Consider the following 27,694-nt stretch of genomic DNA (forward strand, 5'->3'; position numbering starts at 1 on the left):
AACGTGGACATTTATACACAAGTTCAGCCCTCTGAGAATTGAAAATTGGCATGTTGCATAAAGCATTTATGAGTTATACAAAAACAAATCCAGGTAACCCATTTTTAGGTGGGTTTTTTTTGCATATATCTTGTTATGACCATGCAAATGATGTGCTGTATTTAATGAGCAGACGGAATGGATTAATGGATTACAAAACCAGACAGGTGTGAGTCATGCACAAATGAAACTATGGTTTTCGCAGTTTTCTGAGGCCTGAAGTTCATGTGTCGCTTAAACAACCTTAGTTCAAGCTATTGATCGCCAATCACGGGTATAGGAAGGTGCCAAAAAGTGTGTGTGTGTAGCCATAAATACATATATAAATATACAAAGACCATCACTGCCAACCCCCCCCCCCCCCATCCCCGCTTCCTATGCCAATTTGCCAAATGTGAATTAAAGTAGGATTTGGAGAATATATATTTTATTATTAAATCACCAAAATGCTAATTTAAAAACACATGGATAAAATTATTTAAAGACTCTTTAATTTTTAATTTTTTTATTTTGCTAACCATGACATGAATTTGGCCACAATTTTTGTGACAAAATTCACTAAATTGCTAACTGTTTGAGTCCAATGTAAACACAGTTTGATTTAAAACTTATTCTTGCTTTGATATTCATATGATATGCAGACCATAAAACTTTTACATTAAAAGTCAATCGGTTAATGTTTTGGTTTACAGTACACGTACTTATATATTTTCAAAGTGTTTATTAATGTTTCAAAGTGCCGATACTAAGGTCAACGACAGTCACTTTTCGCACCCTTGTTTTGGCTTCGTACACAGTAAATAAAACATATCCAATGGTAATATTTTGATGTGATATATTTGTCAAAAGTTACTTTTTATTTCTTTCATCTTTTGAAACTTAAAATTAATATTTTGTCCAGAATTATGAAAAATAAGAAAATACCAACCTGTAAACAATGTTGTCCGCTTGTTATAGAAATTTGACAGGGGTCAAGGTTAGTAGACCAGTTTTTATTTTAATGTGGCGAAGCATTGTAATAATATAGCTAATTTTGAATTTGAATGACGTCAGTATTCCAATGACATCACTTTGAATCGCCTTACAATAACCATACACTGAGTACATGACGTTTCCGTTTTAAGAATGCTGGAAAAATTCCAGTGCAAACTTGCTATTGAATTTTTTTTTTTGATCATTACTAATGCATCTGAATGTGTTTGAAGAAAATCTTGTGGATAAAAAATTATACCTTTTACGAAATATGGATTTCAAGTGAAATTACGGTAAGATATGCTATATTTATTGTGTACAAACCCAAAACAAGGGTGTGAAAAGTGACTGTTGTCGACCTTAGTAATAGGTGGCTGACAAAATTTGCTAAATTGCTAATTATTTTTGGGCAGGATTTACCTCAGTCGGTTAAGAGCTCGCGTGAGGTGTTTGAGTGGCAGGATCGAACGACCTCAGTGGATCTATTCAACTGAATTTGTTTTCTTGTTTCAACCAGTGCACCACAACTGGTCAAAGGCCGTGGTATGTGCTTTCCTGTCTGTGGAAAATTGCAAATAAGAGATTCCTTGCTGCTAATGGAAAAATGTAGGTTTCCTCTAATAATTACTGTAATTATGAAATGTTTGATAACCGATGATTAATTCATCAATGTGCTCTAGTGGTGTTGTTAAACAAAACATGTGTCCAACCTAACCCTAATACAACTGATTTAAAACTTGTTCTTGCTTTGATATTACAAGTATATAACATGCAGGACGTTACATTTTGCATCAACAGTTTTAATAGTTATATACAGTTTATTCATTTCCGCGGTATTCATTTATATTGTTTCACATTGCAGGCAAGTGCTTGTGTTATGAGCACTGCCCGAAATGATGCAACTGATTTTTAATGCAGTCAGAAAAGTTGTTTTTTGTGTGTGTCCACAAGCAGGCGCAGATGTATGTCACAATAGCTGATGAAATGCGTAGGTTGCTGGTGTACATGTTTTCTGACAAGTCTGACTCAAGCAGGGCATAAAGTTTGACATTAATGATTGTTCTGGTCGCGTGCCACTTACTTAACTGCCAATTTACGGCAAACACTATTTGACACTCTGTGCACCAGTAATTTCTGAAACTAAACATTGCCAATGACAATAACTGCTGTAATTTGTGTTACAAATCCGTTATTTATTTACAAAGACGCATGCATTCGGCTTATTTACACCAGCTAGGTTTCTGTCACAGTTAATAAACTCAACACAGTGCATTTTTATATTAAACATATTGAAAGCAGATTAATGGATTTTTATATTACACACATTGAAAGTAGCGCATTGCCTTTTTTTTATATTAAACATATCTAAAATAAAGCAGTGTCTTTCTGTATTAAACATTGAAATTAGTGCATTGCATTTTTATATAAAACTTTGAAAGTAGATTAATCAATTTTTATATTACACACATTGAAAGCACAGTGCCTTTTTCATATTAAACATATTTAAAATAAAACAGTGCCTTTTTGTATTAAACATTGAAATTAGCGCAGTGCATTTTTATATAAAACATTGAAAGTAGAGCAGTGCCTTTTTATATTAAACACTGAAAGTAGAGCAGTGCCTTTTTATATTAAACACTGAAAGTAGAGCAGTGCCTTTTTATATTAAACACTGAAAGTAGAGCAGTGCCTTTTTATATTAAACATATTAAAAGTAGAACTGTGTTTTGGACGGATATGTGTATGTGTTTTGGACGGATATGTGTATGTGTTTTGGACGGATATGTGTATGTGTTTTGGACGGATATGTGTATATGTTTTGGACGGATATGTGTATGTGGTTTGGACAGATATGTATATGTGTTTTGGACCAATATGTATATGTTTTAGACAGATATGTAAATGTGTTTCGGTCAGATATGTATATATGTTTCGGACAGTTATATACATGTGTGATGTTTAGTATTGTTATGTATATTGTGATATATTAATTGTATAGGAAATTTAAAGAACGTGCAAACCATTATTTTAAAATACTGATGGTATGGTTTGGATGTAGTCCAGTGGTAAAGCACTTATCTGATGTGGTGTTGATCTAGGATTAATCTGCATCGGTGGGCTCATGGGGCTGTTTCTTGTTCCAGCCTGTGCACCATGACTGGTATATTACCGGTATATGCTCTCTTGTCTGTGGGATGGTGCATATAAAATATCCTTTACTATTAATGGAAAAATGTACCGTAGCAGGTTTCCCCTTCTAAGACTATATGTCAGAATTACCAAATATTTTACATCCAATAGCTGATTATTAATAACTCTAGGGACCAAACTTTTAACTGTCGTTGATTAAACAAAGTGCCTGGACATTGAATATTCCTTGTTTTTATCAAGTTCAAGGCTAATATTCCTTGTTTTTATCAAGTTCAAGGCTAATATTCCTTGTTTTTATCAAGTTCAAGGCTTCTAGATTATGGTAGACCCACTTCAGTTGCTACTGATATGCAGTGTTGGGCTAGTAAATTTCTACTAATGCCCTGCCTGACGGCTAGTGAATTTTTTTTGGTCAAATGCTGCATTTAAAACTGTTTTGTAAATTTGAATATTCTGTCTCCCACAAATCTAAGGGTTTTTAAGCTCATGTCTCCCTCTTTAGGTGACATATCTGATTATTAGTACAATTGTATTTATTTAAAGTAGGGCTAGTGAACTTTTAATCATGGCTAGTACATTTTAAAAATCACTGATCCCATGGCAAGTGGATATTTATAAATTCTAGAAGCCCAGTAAGTTTATGACTTACTAACTCAGACTGTTAGGTTGTGTATCTGGTTGTGATTCTGTAATATTGCCATGTGTATACGGAAAATATATATACCCTGGTACATAGCATTTTGATATGGATATTTTATTTAGTGAGGAAAATTCAAAACAATCTTTAGATCAGTTAACTGTTTTGTGATTTATTGGTGGGTTACACAAAGGACGTTTGTCCCATAGCTAGTTCAAGGCAGAGTAAAAACATAATAAAATATATGAGTCATATTTGTTCTGTCCAGCTTAAAAAACAACTGCCTGTAATTTCTTGCTGTTGTGTAAACTAACAGCAATAATAATATTTGCTGTAACCCAACTAACTCTCATTTTGTTGCCATGCTTTCATTTGTTTGTGATTTTGTTTTTCCATTTGTTATTGTGACAGTAAAAACTTAATTGCTGATATGATGGATTGCATTACTATTTTTTTTTTTTAAGGATAGCCGTATTATATGACTACATATTACATGGTCTAATTGTTTTTTTGCTAAATAATAGGTTTACATCCCAGTGCATGAACTTCAGTACAATTATGTCAAGAGTGATTAATTGTTATTTGATTACTGCCCTTAACCTATTGACAGAGTGTTGTCTGGGATGTAGCCCAGTGGTAGAGCACTCGCTTGTTGCATGGTCGGTTTGGGATCGATCCCCGTCAGTGGGCCCATTGGGCTATTTCTCGTTTCAGCCAGTGCACCATGACTGGTATAATCAAAGGCTGTGGTATGTGCTATCCTGTCTGTGGGATAGTGCATATAAAAGATCCCTTGCTATTAATGGAAAAATGTAGTGAATTTCCTCTCTAAGATTATATATGTCAGAATGAATATGTTTGACATCCAATAGCTGATGATTAATAAAGCAATGTCTTCTAGTGGTGTCGTTAAACAAAACAATTTAAAAAATATATTATTGACGAAGTGTTGTCTGGGACCTTGTTATGGGCATTAACATAACAATTCCTCTTGCCTGGTTTAAAGTCTGAAGTATATTTGATTAAATTAGAAAATTACCCTTTGTCTCAGTATGACATGTGAAGTACATATATTGATAAAATCAAAGATTGCCAGTCTAAAAAAGTAAGTACAGTGTTACCTCTCAAAACCGGACCCTCTGTAAACCGAAATTCCCTCAAAACTGGACATTTTTCAGTCTTTTTTTTTTTTAAATCAGTAAATAACTTGACCTCTCTAAACCAGATATCTCTTTTAACCTGGTATTTTACGTGGTTTCAAGGGTGTCCAGTTTAGAGGGGTTTCACTGTAATTACACTACTACATTAGATTGTCATGGATAAAGGAAAACCTCAAAAGCATTGATTATCTTGTCATGCCTGCAAAATGTTCTACTTCGGTCAATGAAATTGTGAAAAACACTTATTTGAAAAAAGTAAAAGAAATTTTGTTACAGTATGCTTTTTGGCATATGTGTATGCCTGAAAAATAAGTAATTTGAGAAATCAAAATCGTTCCAATGTGTAAATATTTGTATAATTTTTAATTTTTTATTGATTACATTGTTTGTTATATATACTTATTTGCAATTCAATTTGTAGTCTTACTGAAGTGGATGAAGTTTTGAATTGAGTATAAAACAATTAAAACACATGTTTAATATATATTATAAACAAAAAAACCTAGAATTTGCAATTCCTATTATGGACATATTTTTCAGCATTTATTACTACAGAGGGGTGGAATTTAGCTTGGTCGGTTAAGTGCTCGCTTGAGGTGCTTGCATCGCAGGATCAAATCACCTCTATGGATCCATTCAACTGATTGGATTTTTTCTCGTTATAACCAGTGCACCACAACGGTCATGGTATGTGCTTTCCTGTCTATGGGAAAGTGCATATAAAAGATCCCTTGCTATATTAGGAAAAATATATCGGGTTTTCTCTGACTACGTATCAGAATTACCAAATCTTTGACACCAAATATTCGATGATTAATTAATCAATGTGGTGTCATTAAGCAAAACAAACCAACTTTATTACTACAGCTAATTCTTAACTGATATAATAAATTATATTCATCTTTGCTTGCCACAGCAATAGCAAAACACAAAGAGCCAAATTTATGTAGCTTGTTTTCGTCTTACACATGTTACTACATATATTTATAAAACTTAAATACCTGCGTTTAAGAAAAACAGACTTTGTAAGTTGATCCAAAATCGTTTTTGCCTGTCAGTTATGATTTAAAAAAAAAAAAAAAAAAATGAAATTCTAATTTCTGGAAATAGACAATAAAACCCCCTAATAATCTAAATAATAAATTTACATTTGAGCTTTTAACTCCCAGTACATTATTAAGTTTAATAATATCTGATATCTACATAAAACTATTTTGACAGTCAGTTACATTTGAGCTTTTAACTCCCAGTACATTATTAAGTTTAATAATATCTGATATCTACATAAAACTATTTTGACAGTCAGTTACATTTTGAGCTTTTAACTCCCAGTACATTATTAAGTTTAATAATATCTAGTACAAGTCTCATTTTCTATAACAGCTATAGAAGTATGATAACAAATTTTTATCAGTTGTTTTCTGGTTAATAATTCTGATTAGTTTTGCCAATAAGAAGATCAAAGAGGCTATAACAATATATATTATCTAGTTTTGCCAATAAGAAGATCAAAGAGGCTATAACAATATATATTATCTGTAATAACATGAAGATCAAAGTGAAAAAAAGAGAAAAAAAATCACATAAATTAGTCCAGTTTGCTGTATAACAAAATAGTATAATGTGAGAGGCAGCAGGCTTATATACATGAACATTAATAAATTACAAAAAGTCAATGGCATAGCCAGGGAAGGGGAGAATGAGAGTAGGAACCAGCCTTAGTGATGTTGTGGTCAAGCTATTGAACATTAGGCTGGTAGGTACAGGGTTCGCAGCCTGGTACCGGCTCCCACCTAGAGCGCGTTTTAACGACTCGTTAGGTAGGTGTAAGACCACTACACCCTCTTCTCTCTTACCAACCATCAACCACTAACAACTAACAACTAACCCACTGTCCTGGACAGACAACCCAGATAGCTTATGTGTGTGCCCAGGACAGCGTGCTTGAACTTTAATTGGATATAAGCATGAAAATAAGTTGAAATGAAAATGAGATTAGAAAACAAAAACTGTTGTTCATTGCCTATACAATTTACCTCACAATTTACACAAAGAAATTGGCCTTCAGAGTGCCTTTCAAAAGTATCAAATCCTCTCTGTAGACCTGTTTTCTGATTTTTTTTTTTTATTCCTGTCCCAACCAATGCCCCATGACTGAAATATATCAAAGTCTGTGGTATGTGCTGTTCTGTCTGTGGGAAAGTGCATATAAAAGATCCCTTGCTGCTAATGGAAAACTGTAGTGTTTTCTCTACATATCAGAATTAAATTTGTTGACATCAAATGGCCAATAATTAATGTACTCTAGTGGTGTCATTAAACAAAATAAACGTTAACTTTAGGTTAGAGCTGATAATAAACTAATGAATCCACAGATGGGTGTTGATCTTATTACCCATCACATCACACATTGGTATGAAACTTAGCTAAATAAAATGAATGAAATGGGTTTTTTTTAACGACTCACTCAACCCATTTTATTTACGGTTATATGGCGTCAGACATATGGTTAAGGACCACACAGACATAGAGAGAGGAAACCCGCTGTCGCCACTTCATGGGCTACTCTTTTTCGATTAGCAGCAAGGATTCATTTATATGCACCATCCCACAGACAGGATACCACAGCCTTTGATATACCAGTTGTGGTGCACTGGCTGGAACAAGAAATAGCCCAAATGGGCTCACCGACGGGGATCGATCCCAGACCAACCACGCATCAAGCGAGCACTGTACCATGGGGCTATGTCCCGCCTCCAAAAACTGAGGTAAATATTGCATATCCCTACCCGATACAAAAGTATACACAGACTGAGTATGATCTCAGTCAAGCCACATTATAATATAGATGTAGTTTCTCTGTGCTACAAATTAAAAGTTGATAACAAAGCTGAAGCTCTTGCTGGCCTTGTGGCGGTTTCAGCCTAATTGGTCATTGCAGTGTAATGACTATTGACAAAGCACTTGACAGGCAATTTGTTGTACCTATTTGTTCTGCGTATTTGTATTGGTAAGCTCAATTTAGTTGCCTTTGATAAAAGGAAAGAAGAAATGGCCAAGTCTGATTATTGATTATTTCTCGTCTTGTTTAGATATTGATCATTTTGAAGTTTATAATCATGATCATGATTTCGGTAATTAAATGGTATATATATCAAAAGATGGTAGTTTTAAATTTAATTATATGTAATGATGTTTTCTTAAAGGGACAGATCCTAGTTTTTAAAGGCACATTTTTTCACTACTAAGCCGTTGATCACTGATAACAAACATTACTTACATTTTATTGTTTAGATTATCAATTTCCGTACAACCAAAGTATTTCTTATTATTCTGGTGTTTCTAATTTTTAATGTCACAGACTCTTGTTTCACTCTGTTGTATCCAGGAGCGGGACGTAGCCCAGTGGTAAAGCACTCGCTTGATGTGTGGTCGGTTTGGGATCGATCCCCGTCGGTGGGCCCATTGGGCTATTTCTCGCTCCAGCCAGTGCACCACGACTGGTACATCAACGGCCGTGGTATGTGCTATCCTGTCTATGGGATGGTGCATATAAAAGATCCCTTGCTGCTAATTGAAAAGAGTAGCCCATGAAGTGGTGACAGCGGGTTTTCTCCCTCAATATCTATGTGGTCCATAACCATATGTCCGATGCCATATAACCTTACATAAAATGTGTTGAGTGCGTCGTTAAAAAAACCTATTTCCTTCCTGTTGTATCCAAATTTGTTACAGGTTTGTAAATTAACAAAACTTAGTGTCCATTTTTACGGGGTTTTTTTTAAACTAGGGTCTAGGTGAAAAATATGCCTTAGTGTTTAAAAACTAGGGTCTGTCCCTTTAAGCATTAAGCAGATTTTGTGTTGGATATTGGACTCTCTTTAATTTTCCATACAATATACAGTGGTCATACGGTTGACAAGAATAGTAACTGAAAAGTACAGAATATTGACAGATATATGAGAAATATATTTTTGAATGTAAATTAAATATTACAATCAACCTTTTGTTATTTTCATAACCTAAATACCTTTTTGTGCTGTAAATATAGACGGAAATTTATTGTACAAAGTATATCATTGTTATTAATAGTATGTGAAGATATATTGTAAAAAAAAGAATTTGTTTGTTTTTGTTTTACTGAACAAAAATTGATCATTTGCTCTCTCCCTCCCCCTCGCTTTTTCTGTGTGTGTGTGTGTGTGTGTGTGTGTGTGTCTCTCTCTCTGTCTCTTTCTCTCTGTCTCTTTCTTTCTCTGTCTCTCTGTCTCTGTCTCTCTCTGTCTGTCTCTGTGTCTCTCTGTCTCTCTCTCTCTCTCTCTCTCTCTCTCTCTCTCTCTCTCTCTCTCTCTCTCTCTCTCTCTCTCTCTCTCTCTCTCTCTGACCATGTTTTTACTACATTTTTTTTTCTTTTCTAAAAAACATCCAACAATGTGAGCACTTTTAAAAACAAGGTCATGCAATATTATGTTACTGTGGTAGTTTTCCTCCTATGCGGGCTTTGTTATTGTCCTAGTTCGGTAGTTTCGTGGTGGGTATCTTATCCCAGAGGAAGTAAATAGAGGGCAGATAAAACATGTCAAGCTATGCTGAAGGTAACTAGTACTTGAACTTATTCTGGTCATCCTGGGATGGGACGTAGCCCAGTGGTAAAGTGCTCGCTTGATGCATGTCTTTTTGGGATCGATCCCCATCAGTGGGCCCATTGGATTATTTCTCACTCCATCCAGTGCACCACAAGTGGAAAATATATCAAAGGCTGTGGTATATGCTATCCTCTCTTTTGGATGGTGCACAGGGATGTAGCGTGATCTGGACCTGTGGGGGTTCGAATATGAACCAAGTGGACCCTTTTTCTATTTTGTTTTTGCACCACCAGAAACTATATGTATAAACCTGTATATTTTAGTTCTGAAAGCAGACCATTTACTTTAACCCCCCCCCCCCCCCCCAGCCTATGCCCCTGGTGCATATAAAAGATCCCTTGTTACTAATAGAAAAATATAGTAGGTGTCGTCTCTAATACTATATATCGAATTTTTTTAACTTACTTGGATATGAGCAATATTGGGCTTTTTTAACACCTGGATGGGTGATCAAGTACAATCGACATTACCAGTACTACACCATTGTAACATTAAAGTAAAGTTTGTTTTGTTTAACGATGCCACTAGAGCACATTGATTTATTAATCATTGGCTAATGGATGTCAAATATTTGGTAATTTTTAAATTATAGTCCTAGTGAGGAAACCTGCTACATTTTTTCCATCAGTAGCAATGGACCTTTCATATGCACCATCCCACAGAAAGGACAGCACATACCATGTAATATTAAGAAGGAAGGAAATGATTTATTTAATGATGCACTCAGCATATTTTATTTACGGTTATATGACGTCAGACATATGGTTAAAGACCACACAGATATTGAAAGAGAAAACCCGCTGTTGCCACTTCATTGGCAACTCTTTTCGATTAGCAGAAAGGAATCTTTTATATGCACCATCCCACAGACAGGATAGTACATACCACGGCCTTTGATATACCAGTTGTGTTCACTGGCTGGAACGAGAAATGGATGTAATATTAAATGCCATACATCCCAATGGGTGTAAGCCAAGGGGACTTGATCGTTTAAGTATGTACACTATTGGATCCACCATATAAGTTTAATCAGATCCTACTACCATACGCATCAATGGGTTTTAATCTCACCAGCATCAGTGGGTCCACAGGGTGAGGTGGTGGTGTAGTGCAAAAGACGCCAAGGTTATTTGATTCCACAAGCATACACACCAAGTCACCAACGAGTCCAACAAGGGGGTTTGGCCCTTCTAGCATACATACACACTAATGGGTTTAATGCCACCAGCATCAATAGGTCCATGGTTGTGGGTGTGGGTGTCGTGCAAAAGATACCAAAAATGTTTGATCCCACCAACATACACACTTATGGGTTTAATCACACTGGCATCAATGGGTCCACTTGAGGAGGAAGCGGGGGATGATATGTAGTGCTGTAGAGCAAAAGACACCACTGGCAACAACCAAGGAGGTTTGATCCCACCAGCATACACACTAGTGGATCCACCACAGGGGTTTGATCCCACCAGCATACACACTAGTGGATCCACCACAGGGGTTTGATCCCACCAGCATACACACTAGTGGATCCACCACAGGGATTTGATCCCACTAGCATACACACTAGTGGATCCACCACAGGGATTTGATCCCACTAGCATACACACTAGTGGATCCACCACAGGGGTTTGATCCCACCAGCTTACACACTAGTGGATCCACCACAGGGGTTTGATCCCACCAGCATACACACTAGTGGATCCACCACAGGGGTTTGATCCCACTAGCATACACACTAGTGGATCTACCACAGGGGTTTGATCCTACCAGCTTACACACTAGTGGATCCACCACAGGGGTTTGATCCCACCAGCATACACACTAGTGGATCCACCACAGGGGTTTGATCCTACCAGCTTACACACTAGTGGATCCACCACAGGGGTTTGATCCCACCAGCATACACACTAGTGGATCCACCACAGGTGTGATCCCATCAGCATACACACTAGTGGATCCACCACAGGGGTTTGATCCCACCAGCATACACACTAGTGGATCCACCACAGGGGTTTGATCCTACCAGCTTACACACTAGTGGATCCACCACAGGGGTTTGATCCCACCAGCATACACACTAGTGGATCCACCACAGGTGTGATCCCATCAGCATACACACTAGTGGATCCACCACAGGGGTTTGATCCCACCAGCATACACACTAGTGGATCCACCACAGGTGTGATCCCATCAGCATACACACTAGTGGATCCACCACAGGTGTGATCCCATCAGCATACACACTAGTGGATCCACCACAGGGGTGTGATCCCATCAGCATACACACTAGTGGATCCACCACAGGGGTTTGATCCCACCAGCATACACACTAGTGGATCCACCACAGGTGTGATCCCATCAGCATACACACTAGTGGATCCACCACAGGGGTGTGATCCCACCAGCATACACACTAGTGGATCCACCACGGGTGTGATCCCACCAGCATACACACTAGTGGATCCACCACAGGGGTGTGGTCCCACCAGCATACACACTAGTGGATCCACCACAGGGGTTTGATCCCACCAGCATACACACTAGTGGATCCACCACAGGGGTGTGATCCCACCAGCATACACACTAGTGGATCCACCACAGGGGTGTGATCCCACCAGCATACACACTAGTGGATCCACCACAGGGGTTTGATCCCACCAGCATACACACTAGTGGATCCACCACAGGTGTGATCCCATCAGCATACACACTAGTGGATCCACCACAGGTGTGATCCCATCAGCATACACACTAGTGGATCCACCACAGGGGTGTGATCCCATCAGCATACACACTAGTGGATCCACCACAGGGGTTTGATCCCACCAGCATACACACTAGTGGATCCACCACAGGTGTGATCCCATCAGCATACACACTAGTGGATCCACCACAGGGGTGTGATCCCACCAGCATACACACTAGTGGATCCACCACAGGGGTGTGATCCCACCAGCATACACACTAGTGGATCCACCACAGGGGTGTGATCCCACCAGCATACACACTAGTGGATCCACCACAGGGGTTTGATCCCACCAGCATACACACTAGTGGATCCACCACAGGGGTGTGATCCCACCAGCATACACACTAGTGGATCCACCACAGGGGTGTGATCCCACCAGCATACACACTAGTGGATCCACCACAGGGGTTTGATCCCACCAGCATACACACTAGTGGATCCACCACAGGGGTGAGATCCCACCAGCATACACACTAGTGGATCCACCACGGGTTTGATCCCACTATCGTACACCCTAGTGGATCCACAGCAGGAGTTTGATCCTGTACCACACACACTAGTGGACCACCACAGGGGTTTGATCCTACTACTAATCACACTAGTGGATCCATAACAGGGGTATGATTCTACTACCATACACACTAGTGCATCCACCACAGGGGTTTGATCCCACTATCGTACACAATAGTGGATCCACCACAGGGGTTTGATCCTACTACTAATCACACTAGTGGATCCATCACAGGGGTTTGATTCTACTACCATACACACTAGTGGATCCACCACAGGGGTTTGATCCCACAAGCATACACACCTGTTGGTGTACTGGTGTTGAGATGGTGGTGGTGGTGATTATGTAGTGTCCACTACCATACACACTAGTGGATCCACCACAGGGATTTGATCCCACCAGCATACACACCAGATGGTGGTGGTGGTGATTATGTAGTGTCATTGGGTCTACAAACAGGATTTGCTCCTATTGTCTTTAAGTATGAGGCTTGTCTACAGGACATTGTGCGGGGGGGGGGGGGGGGGGGGGGGAGGGAGCTAGATGGTGGTGAGCGAAGTTTTTAGGGGGGTTAGGTTCCTCCTGGAAAGTACTTTTAAAAAGAAAATTTGCATGGAGCAAAATCCCTCTGTTCAAGATGACGATGCTGCTGCTGAACTGTTCTGCCAGAAGGAATTTTGTTGAATGCAAAATTATTTAAAAGACTGAGGGACCATTTCCATTCTTGAAGACGTGTTTGTCAAACATGAAAGTATTTGGCATGTTGTCTTTAAAACCCCCCATGAAATTATGTATGTACTGTTGGATGAAATCTTTAAAATGAGAAAAGAGGTCATTTTATCTTGGATTGTCTATTCCTGTTTAATTTGTATAACCAACCACATGGCATTTGTTTGCAGTGTGATAAGGTAATACTTAATCTTGATGTTATCAACCTTTGTTTTTAAAAAGAGATTTGATAGTGTCAAGGGGATCCTATAATACCCGTAACTGAATGAAACACGATTATCCAAATGTCTCTCCTAACTGTATATCTATTAGATCTCTGTATCGGACAGTGTATACCCGAGTAGCTCGGCTCTAGGTATGATCAGAGATAAGATCTTATATAAAGTATATATAATATAGCACGTATAGTTCACTAGAAAACACAACAAAAACACTACACACTTTGGAATCTGTATTACTACTACGCACCGGCCTCGGTGGCGTCGTGGCAGGCCATCGGTCTACAGGCTGGTAGGTACTGGGTTCGGATCCCAGTCGAGGCATGGGATTTTTAATCCAGAGACCGACTCCAAACCCTGAGTGAGTGCTCCGCAAGGCTCAATAGGTACGTGTAAACCACTTGCACCGACCAGTGATCCATAACTGGTTCAACAAAGGCCATGGTTTGTGCTATCCTGCCTGTGGGAAGTGCAAATAAAAGATCCCTTGCTGCTAATCAGAAGAGTAGCCCATGTAGTGGCGACAGTGGGTTTCCTCTCAAAATCTGTGTGGTCCTTAACCATATGTCTGACGCCATATAACCGTAAATAAAATGTGTTGAGTGCGTCGTTAAATAAAACATTTCTTTCTTTTACTACTACGCAGACCAATGTACTGCCGCAGTAGTTAATTAACAACAACAAATAATAACAACCCAGAACTGATCACTTAATTAGTTAATCTCTAGGTGTCTAGTTTACACAATATTGTAATCACTTCACCGTGACACAACACCCACACGTGTGATAATTGAGAAACGCTTCCAGGGGAACTTAATTAATAAAGGAATTACAACTCTATTCCTAACTGGTTAATTTTTAATTAACCCTTAACTACTCATTCAGTAACATTGTAACACAGAATTAATACTGGTACCTATCACAATAAAGACAATAACCTACAGTTTACCTAGGTCCTCTAGGATGACTGGCTAAGCCTTAATAATTATTTAGAACAGTGAGCCTACAGTATACTGCGTCAGATGACCGGCAGCACCGTCTAAATAATATTGGTATAATACAGTATTAAAATATTTAAAGTCACATCAATCACATCAAGGTTATACAACAGAGCAGAAATGATATTTACCAAGTCCAAACGGACTAACGTTCCCTGGTAAGCCTTCCAATATGTTTTTCCCCGATATCTCTAAAACCCTAGCTATTTATCATAAAACCTGAATATTGCCTGGGGGTACAACGCGGTCCTCCCCCTATCAAGTGGTATTTCCACAGCGACCATGCCGGCATATTTTTCTTAGATCGCCAGACTTACTGACGCCTAGTCGCCAAAATCACGGTCGTCGAAACCGCACTCGCAGAGGTATTACGTAACTACTGGCCACATGGCCTCCAGACCTGGACTAAGTGCATATTGGGATGCACGGTTGCGCGAAGGTATTACGTAACAAAGTGCCAACCTGGGCTAAGTGCATATTGGAACTGCATACGGCCCTCTAACACAATTAATATCGCCACAGGTGAAAACAAAATTAAGAGCATGTTCCGTCAAAGATAGCATTCCTAAACATTCCAGGGTTTTAATATCTGATATGTCAGTATAAAAAACAAAATATTTGTTAAACCCCTGTCCCAGATTTGTTACTCAAATATAAATATGTGTACTTTTAATTTATTTTGTTGTTGAAAATATGTATTTGTTAAATTAACTTTTAATATCACATAACCATTTCTAGTTTGAACTTTCTGATTGTTACTATTCTATACAGTGTAAAAAGAGGGAAATAACCCTTTAATTTCATCCTAGGATATTGTTTAGTCAGTTACTTTTTGATACCAAGCACCAGATTGTTACAGTCTTGGGCCTAGAGCGCTTGCTTGATGCACGTGTTTACGATCGATCCCTGCCGGTTGGCCCATTGGGCTATTTCTTATTGTAGCCAGTGTACCACGACTGGTATATCAAAGGCCTTGGTCTATGGGGATCCCTTTCTACAAATGAAAAAATGTAGCAGGTTTTCTTTCTAATACTGAATGTTAAAATTAAGAAAAGAGTTGACATCCAGTAGCCGATGATTAATACATTGTGTTTTACTGGTGCTGTTCAACAAAACAAACTTTAACCAACATGTTTACTAAAAATGATGGTTTATTTGTACACCAACTACTTCTATCACCACACACTGACATTTTCTTCTTCTAGGGTAAAGAATACATTTCCTTACTACTTTGAGAATTCCCCTTGCCAAATTGTTATTCTAGTTTTCCTTTTCTTAATGTCCTCTGATCGGAACCCTGTTCAGTATGTGCTTGCGTTGCAGAATCGATCCACCTAGGTGGATCCGTTCAACTTACTGGGGTTTTTCTCGTTCCAACCAGTGCATCACAACTGGTTAAAGGCCATGGTATGTGCTTTCCTGTCTGTGGGAAAGTGCATACAAAAGATCCCTTGCTGCATTAAGAAAATATTGCGGGTTTTCTCTATTGACTACAAGTCAAAATTACCAAATGTTTGACGTCCAATAGCCAATGATTAATATAATCAATGTGCTCTAGTGGTGTTGTTAAACGAAACAAACTGTTCAATATGGGACTGTGTCCTTGAGAAAGTTGACAGCGATCGCTAGTGTCTAGTGGCCTAGTTTAAAAAGAGGATGGGATTGAACTCGTTAAAGCACTTGCCTGAAGTGCTAGGGTCGAAGGATTGAATCTCTGTTTTTCTGATTAGGTTTTCCCCCTATCCCAGCCAGTGGCCAACCACTGGTATATCAAAGGCCATGTCCTGTTTGTGGTAAAGTAAAGCCTGGTTTTCTTGGACACAGGTGTTTAAGCATTGTAAATGTATGTAGCTACGCTGGTGTAAGACAGAAACAGGCTTTGTATGGTGTATGCTACCAAATCAAATTCTATAGACGACAATAGTATCTTGTGTGGCTAAAACTCCTACCTGCAGCGTATCAATCGACATAAACGCCACAGATATAAATACTACCACCCCTCATCCTTAAAGTGAATCAGAAAAAATTGGGGGTCAAGCTGCTCATTTCTGAGATAACGGTTAGCGTCTATGACTACCCTAGTTCCATACAAAATTGAAGTACTTTTTTTTTTACAGGTACCCCATACATGTTTCAAGCACAAGGCTACTTGACACAGTGGTACTAGATGAAATAAAATTGCATACATTTTTTGCCCATATGAAACTTTTTTTTTTTTACAACCAACATACCGTATATCGCTGTGTATTAGCCGACTTTTTTATACAAAAATTATCAAGTCAAAGGCTGGGGTCGGCTTATCTAAGGAGTCAACATTTTATTGGAAATGTAAAGTTAGAATAGTGACGTCACGGCTCGACTCGATCTATTGTCATTACTGTGCTCTGCATTTCCGCTTTCATAAAGGTTTAATATTGCATTTTAACACAAGCTATTACAAATAAAAGATATTAAAATTGTATATATATGTTCATCTTTAATAAATGTTGGTGTTTAAAAGTTATTTAGTAATATTTATCTGTTTAAACAACAATAAATAGTGACCGATCAAAACAATTTCGGAAAACTTCGCAGGTCACGTGTCATTACAAAACTGCTTACTAAACCGGTGAACACGTTAATTGTTCCAGCTTCATTTGTTTGGTTTGTCGGCTTGGGATTAATCGACACGGGTGGTTGGGTATGGTAGGGTATAGCCGACTAGTAATGAAAAGACCGATTAGCACAATCAACAATGCAAACAGTCACTGTGTTTTTAACGTGTGGCTGCAATCAAGAATGTTTAGGTATATTTCGCTATTTTGGTACTTATATTTTACGAGAAATAAATTAACCGGACACCGTTTCTATAAATAGAAATCGGCTACTGCTTCCGGATAAGTTTGCTGTGACAAATCACGTTTGAAAGCAGATGTACTTTGTCATTTTGTAGACCACACAGACATCTGACTTGGTTAGTTTTATATAGGGGGGTCGGCTTATATACAAGGTCTATAATTTTAAAGCCGATTTGGAGGGTGAAACTAGGGGGTCGGCTAATGCATGGAGTCGGCTAATACACAGCGATATACGGTACTCCAATCACAGGACTTGTGGTGTTCACTTCTCTATCAATAGTTGGGTGCACCTTGAACTTTGACACAGCCAGAAGTTATTTGGTTTAGTACTACCTGAATAAATTTAGCTCATTATCTTTTTGGCCGAGGCTTAGGCTGAATGTTTGTTAGGATGGCCGAGTTTTGGATGATTCCAAAACTTGTAAAAGTCAATAACGTAATAACTACAGTATGTGCCAGTGTGTAAATTAATTGTGCACCAGTGCCCTGCTACAGTTTTGTCCATGCCTTGAACAGGTTACTTCAGATCTACAGTTTTGTCAACTGTCTGTAGATGGAGCTCATGAAATATTTAATAAGAACTGGCTGATGAGGTTTACAGTCCAGTAGCTATGCACTTAAGGTAATCTTAGGGCTAAGATCGCTTTGTGGAACGGGGCCCAGGGGTAGACTGTTGATGGCAGTCAGTAAGTGGACATGTGTGAAATGACCTTGCTGATGCATGAAATAGTGGTCCCATCAACAGTCCATTTGTTTATTCACATACAGTAAACCATTGGATTACTATGTCATTGGTAGTGCTATGGTGTTGATTTACGGTTAAGCAAAATAAAGACAATAATATTCTACTCTCACTCACCTTGCTCGCTCACTCATTTACTCACTGCCTTGCTCATCTAGTCACTTTCTAACTTAGTCACTCAAACTCCCATGTTTACATTTGTTCATAAAAAAAAAGCCTTGACAGTTGATGAGGTGATAAATTTATGTTGTAAGATTTATAACAACATTTAGTTTGAACAGTGTGGATAATGGATAGGAAAGCAGTATTTATTCATCAACACCTCAACACATGTTAAACTATGACTGTTTGGTGTCATAATGTATGATTGTTTTCAACACATGAAAGAAAGGAAGAGAGATAGGAAATACACTAACACTACTTCTACTGGTAAAGCATCAAAGGACCGTTTATATGTACATTTATTCATCAACAACTCAACACATTTTAAACTATGGCTGTTTGGTGTTATAATGTATTTTATCAACCCATGAACAGGGTTCGAACTTAATGGTAAGGTTGCCTGCCTGGCGACCGATTTTTTTTCTTTCTTTTAAATGAATAATTAATAAATAAATAAAAGTACAGCTATGTAGCCTACTTTGCACCATGAAAAAGTGTAGGTCTGCTTTTACATATAAACATGCCCAATATAAGAATAGGTGTAAGGTAATTAAGTGGCATGAAAAATTGGGCACAAATTCATGTCGACAAGATTCAGCCCTGGTTATGTGTACACGTCATAGATATATTTTAGGATTTTTTAAAATTATTATTATTTCATTGAGATGGGGTGGGGGAGGAAGGGGTTGTGTCGGTTATACCAGTGCTCAACGTTTGGTGAACGCAAGCATCTTTTTTTGTTGGAAATTATATAATCGGCAATTATATAATCCTATTATCTAATTTAATATGAAACACTAAGTGATTTCGCAAACCTAACACGTGCATAGCTCGTGTTCTAACTTCTAACACGTGCATAGTTCGTGACCCATCACGTACATAGTTCAAAGTAAATGTTTTATCTTATAATCTGTTGCAATATTGTTTTGTTTTTTTAAAATATTATTCGGGCAAGTGAAAATAGATCCGGGCAAGTGAAAGTGCTGTCACCACTTGCCCGGATGGCAACTCAAAAAAAAAGTTAAGCGCAGACACTGCATGAACGAAAGATAGAGGTGGGGAAACCCACTGACATCACATAGACTACTCCTACCTGTAGAAAACCTGTATTTCATCAAGGAAGGAAGGAAGGAATGTTTTATTTATCGACACGGTCAACACATGTTAATTAAGTTATATGCAGTGCACGAACTTAAGAATTTGTCTCCCACAGCAATTTTTAAATGAATTGCTATGAATTAAACTGCCCACTGACGGCAATTTTTAAATGAATTGCTATGAATTAAACTGCCCACTGACGGCAATTTTTAAATGAATTGCTATGAATTAAACTGCCCACTGACGGCAATTTTTAAATGAATTGCTATGGATGAAACTGCCCACTGACGGCAATTTTGAACCTGCCTATGGCAATTTTTTTTAAAGGTTACTTTGCTGTATGTAGAGTCTACTTTATAGACATATTTCAAATGTGAAAATATTAAATATTGACATATTATGTACACCAGTTGAGGAGCTTTACCGATGACACAAAAGTGCCATCGATTATGATCTCAATTTATATCTCAATGAAAGCAATTGCCGTCAGTGCCGTCGTTAAGTTCGAGCCCTGTATATGGCTTTAGACATATGGTTAAAGGACCACACAGATAATGAAAGCGGAAAACCTGCTTCCGCCACACAATAGGTTACTCTTTCTGATCAGCAGCAAGGGATCTTTGATATTCAGCATCCCACAGACAGGATAGCACATAATGTGCAGCCTTTGTCACACCAGATGTGGTGTACTAGCTGGAACAAGAGGTATCCCAATGAGTCCAATGATGGGGATTGATCCTAGACTGTCTGCACATCATGCAAGCAGGATTCCATCGAGGGCAATCGATCCAGAAGCCCATTGACCTCAAGTGGGTGTTTTACAACTGAGCTGCAGCCTGCACCTCATGTGAATAAAGTTTTCTATTGGACTATTGTGGATTCCACTGGTGTTAAAATACACATTTTGATCCCTGATCCATAATTATTATTGCTGTGAAAACAGCATAGCCACTGGCTTGTTACTATGTTAGCCCAGATATCTATAGCGTCATCTGGAGAAACATGAAGGAGAAAAAAACAGACCAAAGTGTTGGATAGTAAATTGGAAATTACTTGTCTCATCAATATTTTATTGATACTCTACATATACTGAACCACAAAATGTTCCTAAGTGCATTAAATGTTGTTGTTTTTATCTTAATATAAAATTATTTTACAGGCATCGGTGGTGTAGTGGTTTTAAAAGCTGCCGGACTTAAAGTCGGTAAGTACTGGGTTCGCATCCTGTTACTGGCTCCCACCCAGAGAGAGAGTTTAGAGTAGTTGTATGGCCACTACACCAACTTCTCTCTCACTAACAACTAACCACCATCTTGGACAGACCACCCAGATAGCTGAAGTGTGTGCATAGGACAGCAAGCTTGAACCTTAATTGGATATAAGCATGAACATAATTATAAACAAACAACAAACAAATATATTTTGTAATTCAGATGCCTGCATGGTTTGCACTATGTGTTAATTTTAGTAAAGGTGTGGTGCAGAATGTGGTTCAGGGGTCTAATTCACAAAGCTAGACAACAAAGTATCCTCTTTGCAAATCTTTTAGCATTGCACTGCGATATTGCAAAGTTGCGAGAGTTTAGTGAATTGGTCCCCTGATAATAGAGTACCAGCCTGAGGTGCTTGGGTCGTAAGATCAAACCCCTTCTGTGGATCCATTTGGATTTGTTCTGACCAAACTATTGTGGCATGACTGGTTCCATATATCTTCTCGCCCAGTGGTAAAACGTTCGCTTGGTGCGCAGTCGGTCTGGGATCTATCCCCGTCGGTGGACCCATTGGGCTATTTCTCGTTCCAGCCAGTGTTCCACAACTGGTGTAACAAAGGCCGTTGTATGTACTATCCTGTCTGTGGGATGGTGCATATAAAAGATCCCTTGCTGCTAATCAAAAATAGTAGCCCATGAAGTGGCGACAGCAGGTTTTTCTTGCTCAGTACCTGTGTTGTCCTTAACCATATGTCCGACACCATATAACCGTAAATAAAATGTATTAAGTGCGTCATTAAATAAAACAATTCCTTCCTTTTTCACTAAAACAAAACAAAACTAACTTTTGACTCATAATGCTTTTTTGAGGTAAGATACACTGTTGAATTAATCCCTGTTGCATATTCATGACTAGTATATCAAAGGACATTTTATATATATATATACCGGTATATATATATATATATATATATATATATATATATAGCGCTATGCTGTCTTCTCAATTGGAGAGTACTGCTACATTAATTTACCCAGGGTTCATACTATACTGACAAGACAGCAAAAAGTCTCTTTTTCCCTCAAATAATTATAGGGAGAATTGAGCAGACATGGGGAGAAATTGTTTAAAAATGTTTTTGTTTTTTTGACGGTATTAGATTATTACAAGCATAATAAGAGCATTTGGGTTCTCATTTATATGCCTTCAAAAAATAAGTTTTTTCATTTTCAGCATTTTAAGCAACTGACCTTGATCTTGAATTAATGACAATTCACTATAAATCATAAACAGAAGTAGAATTGATGCAAAGACATCACCGTAACCAAGCCATTGGTTGACTTCTCAGGCCATTACTCTTATTTCTTCATCCATATATCAACAATCTATCATTGGCAGAATTGATTCAAGGCCATCAATTCAGGTACAAAATGGAGTTAGATGGCAGACCATACAGTGGTCTTCCCAATGCAGACAATTTGTTTCTCATCCAATAGCCAATAATTATTGATGTTAAACATGCATTCATTCTAATGGAGAACAAGAAAGAAAGAAATGTTTTATTTAACGATGCACTCAACACATTTTATTTTACGGTTATATGGCGTCAGACATATGGTTAAGGACCACACAGATTTTGAGAGGAAACCCGCTGTCGCCACTACATGGGCTACTCTTTCTGATTAGCAGCAAGGGATCTTTTATTTGCGCTTCCTACAGGCAGGATAGCACAAACCATGGCCTTTGTTGAACTGGTCGGTGCAAGTGGTTTACACCTACCCACTGAGCCTTGCGGAGCACTCACTCAGGATTTGGAGTCCATATCTGGATTAAAAATCCCATGCCTCGACTGGTATCCGAACCCAGTACCAACCAGCCCCCGAATTTAATGGCAGCCATTTAGCAAACTGCCATAATTCCCATGTCATATGCCTCAATGCCCTCAGACATAGTCTCAAGGCCTAACTGGCCATGCCTTATTTTACACAGTACTAACAGGTCATTATACTCAAACCCAACTCATGAAACCCCTCACACTTCTTTATTTTGAATGTGTGCTGTTGTGTTATATTAAGACATCTGTAAAGTTTGCCTTGTTGCCTTGCTTTCTTGCTGTAATGCCCTCAAAATATCTCCAGTAGTCTAGGCTAAATGGCCTTGCCCTTTAATTTGCAATTTTCCAGTCTTGCTTCATGACTTGCCAATAGTGAGACATTAAAAGTTCAGTGAGTACCATTTTGTAGTATACGCACATGCACACGCACGCGCGCGCGCACACGCACGCACGCATGCACACACGCACGCACGCACGCACACTCACATGAATCTGTACTCAAATAGCATAAGACCTTGTGGTATGTGATGAAATAAGATCTGAAAATAGGAGAATATCCAGACCCCTAAAAAAGCCAGGAGAATTATCAGGGATTAAAAACAGGAATATTACTAAGGACTTAAAAATGGACAAAACACTAGGCCCAGTGAGTACCTGAATACAAGAGAAATACCAGGGATTAAAAACAGGAATATTACTAAGGACTTAAAAATGGACAAAACACTAGGCCCAGTGAGTACCTGAATACAAGAGAAATACCAGGGATTAAAAACAGGAATGTTACTAAGGACTTGAAAATGGATAAAACACTAGGCCCAGTGAATACCTGAATACAAGAGAAATACCAGGGATTAAAAACAGGAATGTTACTAAGGACTTGAAAATGGATAAAACACTAGGCCCAGTGAGTACCTGAATACAAGAGAAATACCAGGGATTAAAAACAGGAATGTTACTATTGACTTGAAAATGGATAAAACACTACCTGAATACAAGAGAAATACCAGGGATTAAAAACAGGAATGTTACTAAGGACTTGAAAATGGATAAAACACTACCTGAATACAAGAGAAATACCAGGGATTAAAAACAGGAATGTTACTAAGGACTTGAAAATGGATAAAACACTACCTGAATACAAGAGAAATACCAGGGATTAAAAACAGGAATGTTACTAAGGACTTGAAAATGGATAAAACACTACCTGAATACAAGAGAAATACCAGGGATTAAAAACAGGAATGTTACTAAGGACTTGAAAATGGATAAAACACTACCTGAATACAAGAGAAATACCAGGGATTAAAAACAGGAATGTTACTAAAGACTTGAAAATGGATAAAACACTAGGCCCAGTGAGTACCTGAATACAAGAGAAATAAAGTGAAACCTCTCAAAATGGACCCTCTATAAACCGGAAATCCCCCCAAACCGGACATTTTTCACGGGTACTTCATTAAAAATCAGTACAGAACTTAACCTCTCTAAACCGGATACCTCTTTCAATCAGACATTTTGATTGGTTCCAAGGGTGTCCAGTTTAAAGGGGTTCCACTGTACCAGGGATTAAAAAGAGGACTATTACTAAGGACTTGAAAACGGGTGAAACACTAGGACCCGTGAGTAGCCTACCTGAATACAGGAGAAATACTAGTGACCTAAGTGCATGTAGAACCAGGTAAAACAACAAGGATCTGAAACCATGTGAAAGACTGGAAAGTATGAACCACAAGAGACAGCAGGGACCTGGAATGAGAAAAAACCCCACTAACCCCCCAAAAACCCCAAAACCTGCAATCAGGAAATATACCTGGAACCAGAAGAAACACATTGGATCTGAGACAGGGAGAAGCATCATCAAAGTTCTAAATGATAAAAGCAGCAAGGGACTGAAAGCATCACAGACCTAGAAACACCAGAGATGCTCGTCATTTCTCTCTCCTGTTCAGATTAGCAGTAACAGTTTCTATTTTCAGATGAAAGCAGATACTGCATTTCCACATCTGAGTGATAAACACGTAATGTCCGTGAACAGTATTGTGTATCATCACATTTCTTTTGCAGTTTAGTATATAACACAGCAACATGTAAAATATCTATTGATTTTTTTCGCCTTTTTTGTCATGCATTGGCGTCAGCATTTGCTTTACAATGATTATCACAAAAAGAACTGCTGTCCTATTTGCGTCAGTAACGACAATTTAATGATTGAGGAAGACCGACGTCTGTCCTTACAATCCAGTGATAGGAAATGCGTTGTTCTATTCTTCTTAATGGACATTGTCAAGTACTACAATGAAAGAGAGTAATGTTTCTTACGTCAGTTGTTTCCACTTAATAACAGTACAATGCATCTTTAAAATGTGTAGGTGTATAGAGGTAAACAAGGGGGTTTTGTTGTCGTACAGACGTGTACAGTCTGATTGTAATTATTTTAGATCGATCCAGTAAACCGAATGTCATTTGTTGTTTTTAATGACGTTTTTGTCAAAGAAAGAGCATAACCTTTCTTACATCAGTTATTTGCACTTTATTGTAGTATAAAAAATGTGTATACATAGATAGTACATTTTTCTTTTTTAAATAAGTGCAATAAGTTGTTAAATTCCAGTGTTTCATTTTGTTGTTTTAAAAAAAAAAAAAATTGTTTTTAAAGCACTACAAAAAAAAAAAAAAATCTGAACTGTTTTTGTCAGTAATTTCTTTTTACTGTGAACCATTTTAAGACATAATAAAAGAAATGCTAGATTTTAATCTAAATTTTGTTTCAAAGTGTGTTAGTAAAGATACATGTATATTTATTTTGTATTTTTGGGATAGGGAGAAACACTACACATCGAGAATCATATACCTTTAAAGAACAACAACAATTTGGTCAAACGTCATTTACAGGAACCCAATCCTACATCCTACATAGGGTATTGGCTGGAACAGGGCAAACACGAGTCCATTAGGGTAGACCTATCCTGTAATCGTTTACACTTCTGGCAAACACTCTAGCCTCCCTACCAATGATTTAGAGCCTATCTTTACTGTTAAAGTTTGTTTTGTTTAACAACACCACTAGAGCACATTGACTTATTAATCATCTGCTGTTGGATTTCAAACATTTGGTAATTCTGACATACAAGCCTTCCTGCTATAACCGTAAATAAAATGTGTTGAGTGCATCGTTAAATAAAACATTTCCTTCCTTTCCATTTTTCCATTAGTAGCAAGGGGTCTTTTATATGCACCATCCCAAAGACAGGATATCACATACCATGGCCGTTGATATACTAGTTGTGGTGCATTGGTGTGGAACAAGAAATAGCTCAATGGGCCCACTGATTAGTGTCAATCCAAGACTGACTGTGCAACAGGTGAGTGCTTCACCTCTGGGCTACACCCTGCCCTCCAGCCTGCCCTCCACCCTGCCCTCCAGCCTTGACTGACGTTGATGCTTAGTAAGGAATATAAGCCTGGCAGATTGCTTGGGTTGGAGCAACCCCTGCAACTACCCACAGCAATCAGCAATGCCGTGGAGCTTTTAATTCTCCATGATACATTTTTGCCGTGGACTATATTCAGGTTTTTTTTCAATGTCATGTTGTTTTTTTGCCGTGGACATTTTGTTAATTGCAGGGGTTGTTGGAGGATCGAACAATTTCATTGGACACATTCTCTGATTGGTTTTTCCCCCATCTCAACCAGTCCCCATAACTGGTATATCAAAGGACATGGTAGTGTAGTCCTTTCTTTGGGAAAGTGTCCCCATGACTGGTATATCAAAGGACATGGTAGTGTAGTCCTTTCTTTGGGAAAGAGGACCATGACTGGTATATCAAAGGACATGGTAGTGTAGTCCTTTCTTTGGGAAAGAGGACCATGACTGGTATATCAAAGGACATGGTAGTGTAGTCCTTTCTTTGGGAAAGTGTCCCCATGACTGGTATATCAAAGGACATGGTATGTGCTGTATAGTTTATAAGAAAGTGCATATAAAATATCTCTTACTGTGAATGGAAAACTGTTTTTTTCTGAGGGTTTCCTCTGAAGACAGTGTGTCAGAGTTACAAATGTTTGACATCCAATAGCCTATGACTAATTTATCAATGTCCTGTTGTGGTGTCAGTAAACAGACTCTAATGTTTCTGCATTATTCCCATGGAGTGTGGTGGTGCAGCCCCAAGTGTATTGCAGTGTATGCACCACTGCACAGTGAAACCTCTCGTTTGAATGGCTATAGAATCTTAGGTATATGGGATGACACTGCAATGTGTCATGAGGTGAGTGGGTCAGATTGAAGTTGAGCTAATATACTTAAAAAAATTAATTAAGGGCCACTAGAATTTAGGTAATTCTTTGCTAGTGTTACTTTATTCAAGTTTGCTTGCTACTAATGGAAAAATTAAGCAGGTTCCCGCTGTGACTGTCATAATTACCAAATGTTTGACATTCAGTTTTCGATGATTAATAAATCAATTTCCTCTAGTGATGTCATTAAACAAAACAAACATCTTATTCAGGGCTCACCCAGCCCATTGCCAAAGTAGCCAACTAATAATTATTTAAAAAATGACTTAAGCATTTAGCATTTGGTTAATAAACCTGGTTTTAAATTATTTCCTGTGTGAATTCTGATTATTGTAGCAAGTTTTGATCACAGATAACTTAAAAAAATGGTTTCAGTAAAATTTGACACATGATATACCCAAAAAGCTTGCACATGGTGGCGTTTTTGTGATTTTATGAAAACTAGCGAAGTATGCATTTGACTGTCATTCATTGGGGCAGGATGTAGTCCAGTGGTAAAGCATTGTGGGTCCATTGGGCTATTTCTTGTTCCAGCCAGTGCACCACGACTGGTTATCAAAGGCAGTGGTATGTACTACCCTGTCTGTGGGATGGTGCATATTGAAAAGAGTAGCCCATGACGTGGCGACAGCAGGTTTCTTCTCTCATATCTGTGTGGTCCTTAACCATATATCTGACGCCATATAACCGTAAATAAAATGTG

At 38.2% G+C, this 27,694-nt stretch overlaps 1 protein-coding gene across 2 annotated transcripts in view; it reads left to right on the plus strand.

Moving 5' to 3' along the window:
- The window catches only part of LOC121375941 (high affinity cAMP-specific 3',5'-cyclic phosphodiesterase 7A-like), a 162,315-nt gene that overhangs the window by 10,062 nt on the left and 124,559 nt on the right, over nucleotides 1–27,694 (plus strand). Inside the window, exon 2 of one of the 2 annotated variants that reach the window (XM_041503667.1) lies at nucleotides 20,809–20,853. The exons of the other annotated variant lie outside the window; for it this stretch is intronic. The gene's annotated coding sequence lies outside the window, so the exon portion shown is untranslated. The remainder of the gene's footprint in view (nucleotides 1–20,808; nucleotides 20,854–27,694) is intronic. 2 annotated transcript variants of the gene reach the window in all.

The sequence above is a fragment of the Gigantopelta aegis genome, chromosome 6 (genome assembly GCF_016097555.1).
Source record: "Gigantopelta aegis isolate Gae_Host chromosome 6, Gae_host_genome, whole genome shotgun sequence".
NCBI classification, from domain to species: domain Eukaryota; kingdom Metazoa; phylum Mollusca; class Gastropoda; order Neomphalida; family Peltospiridae; genus Gigantopelta; species Gigantopelta aegis.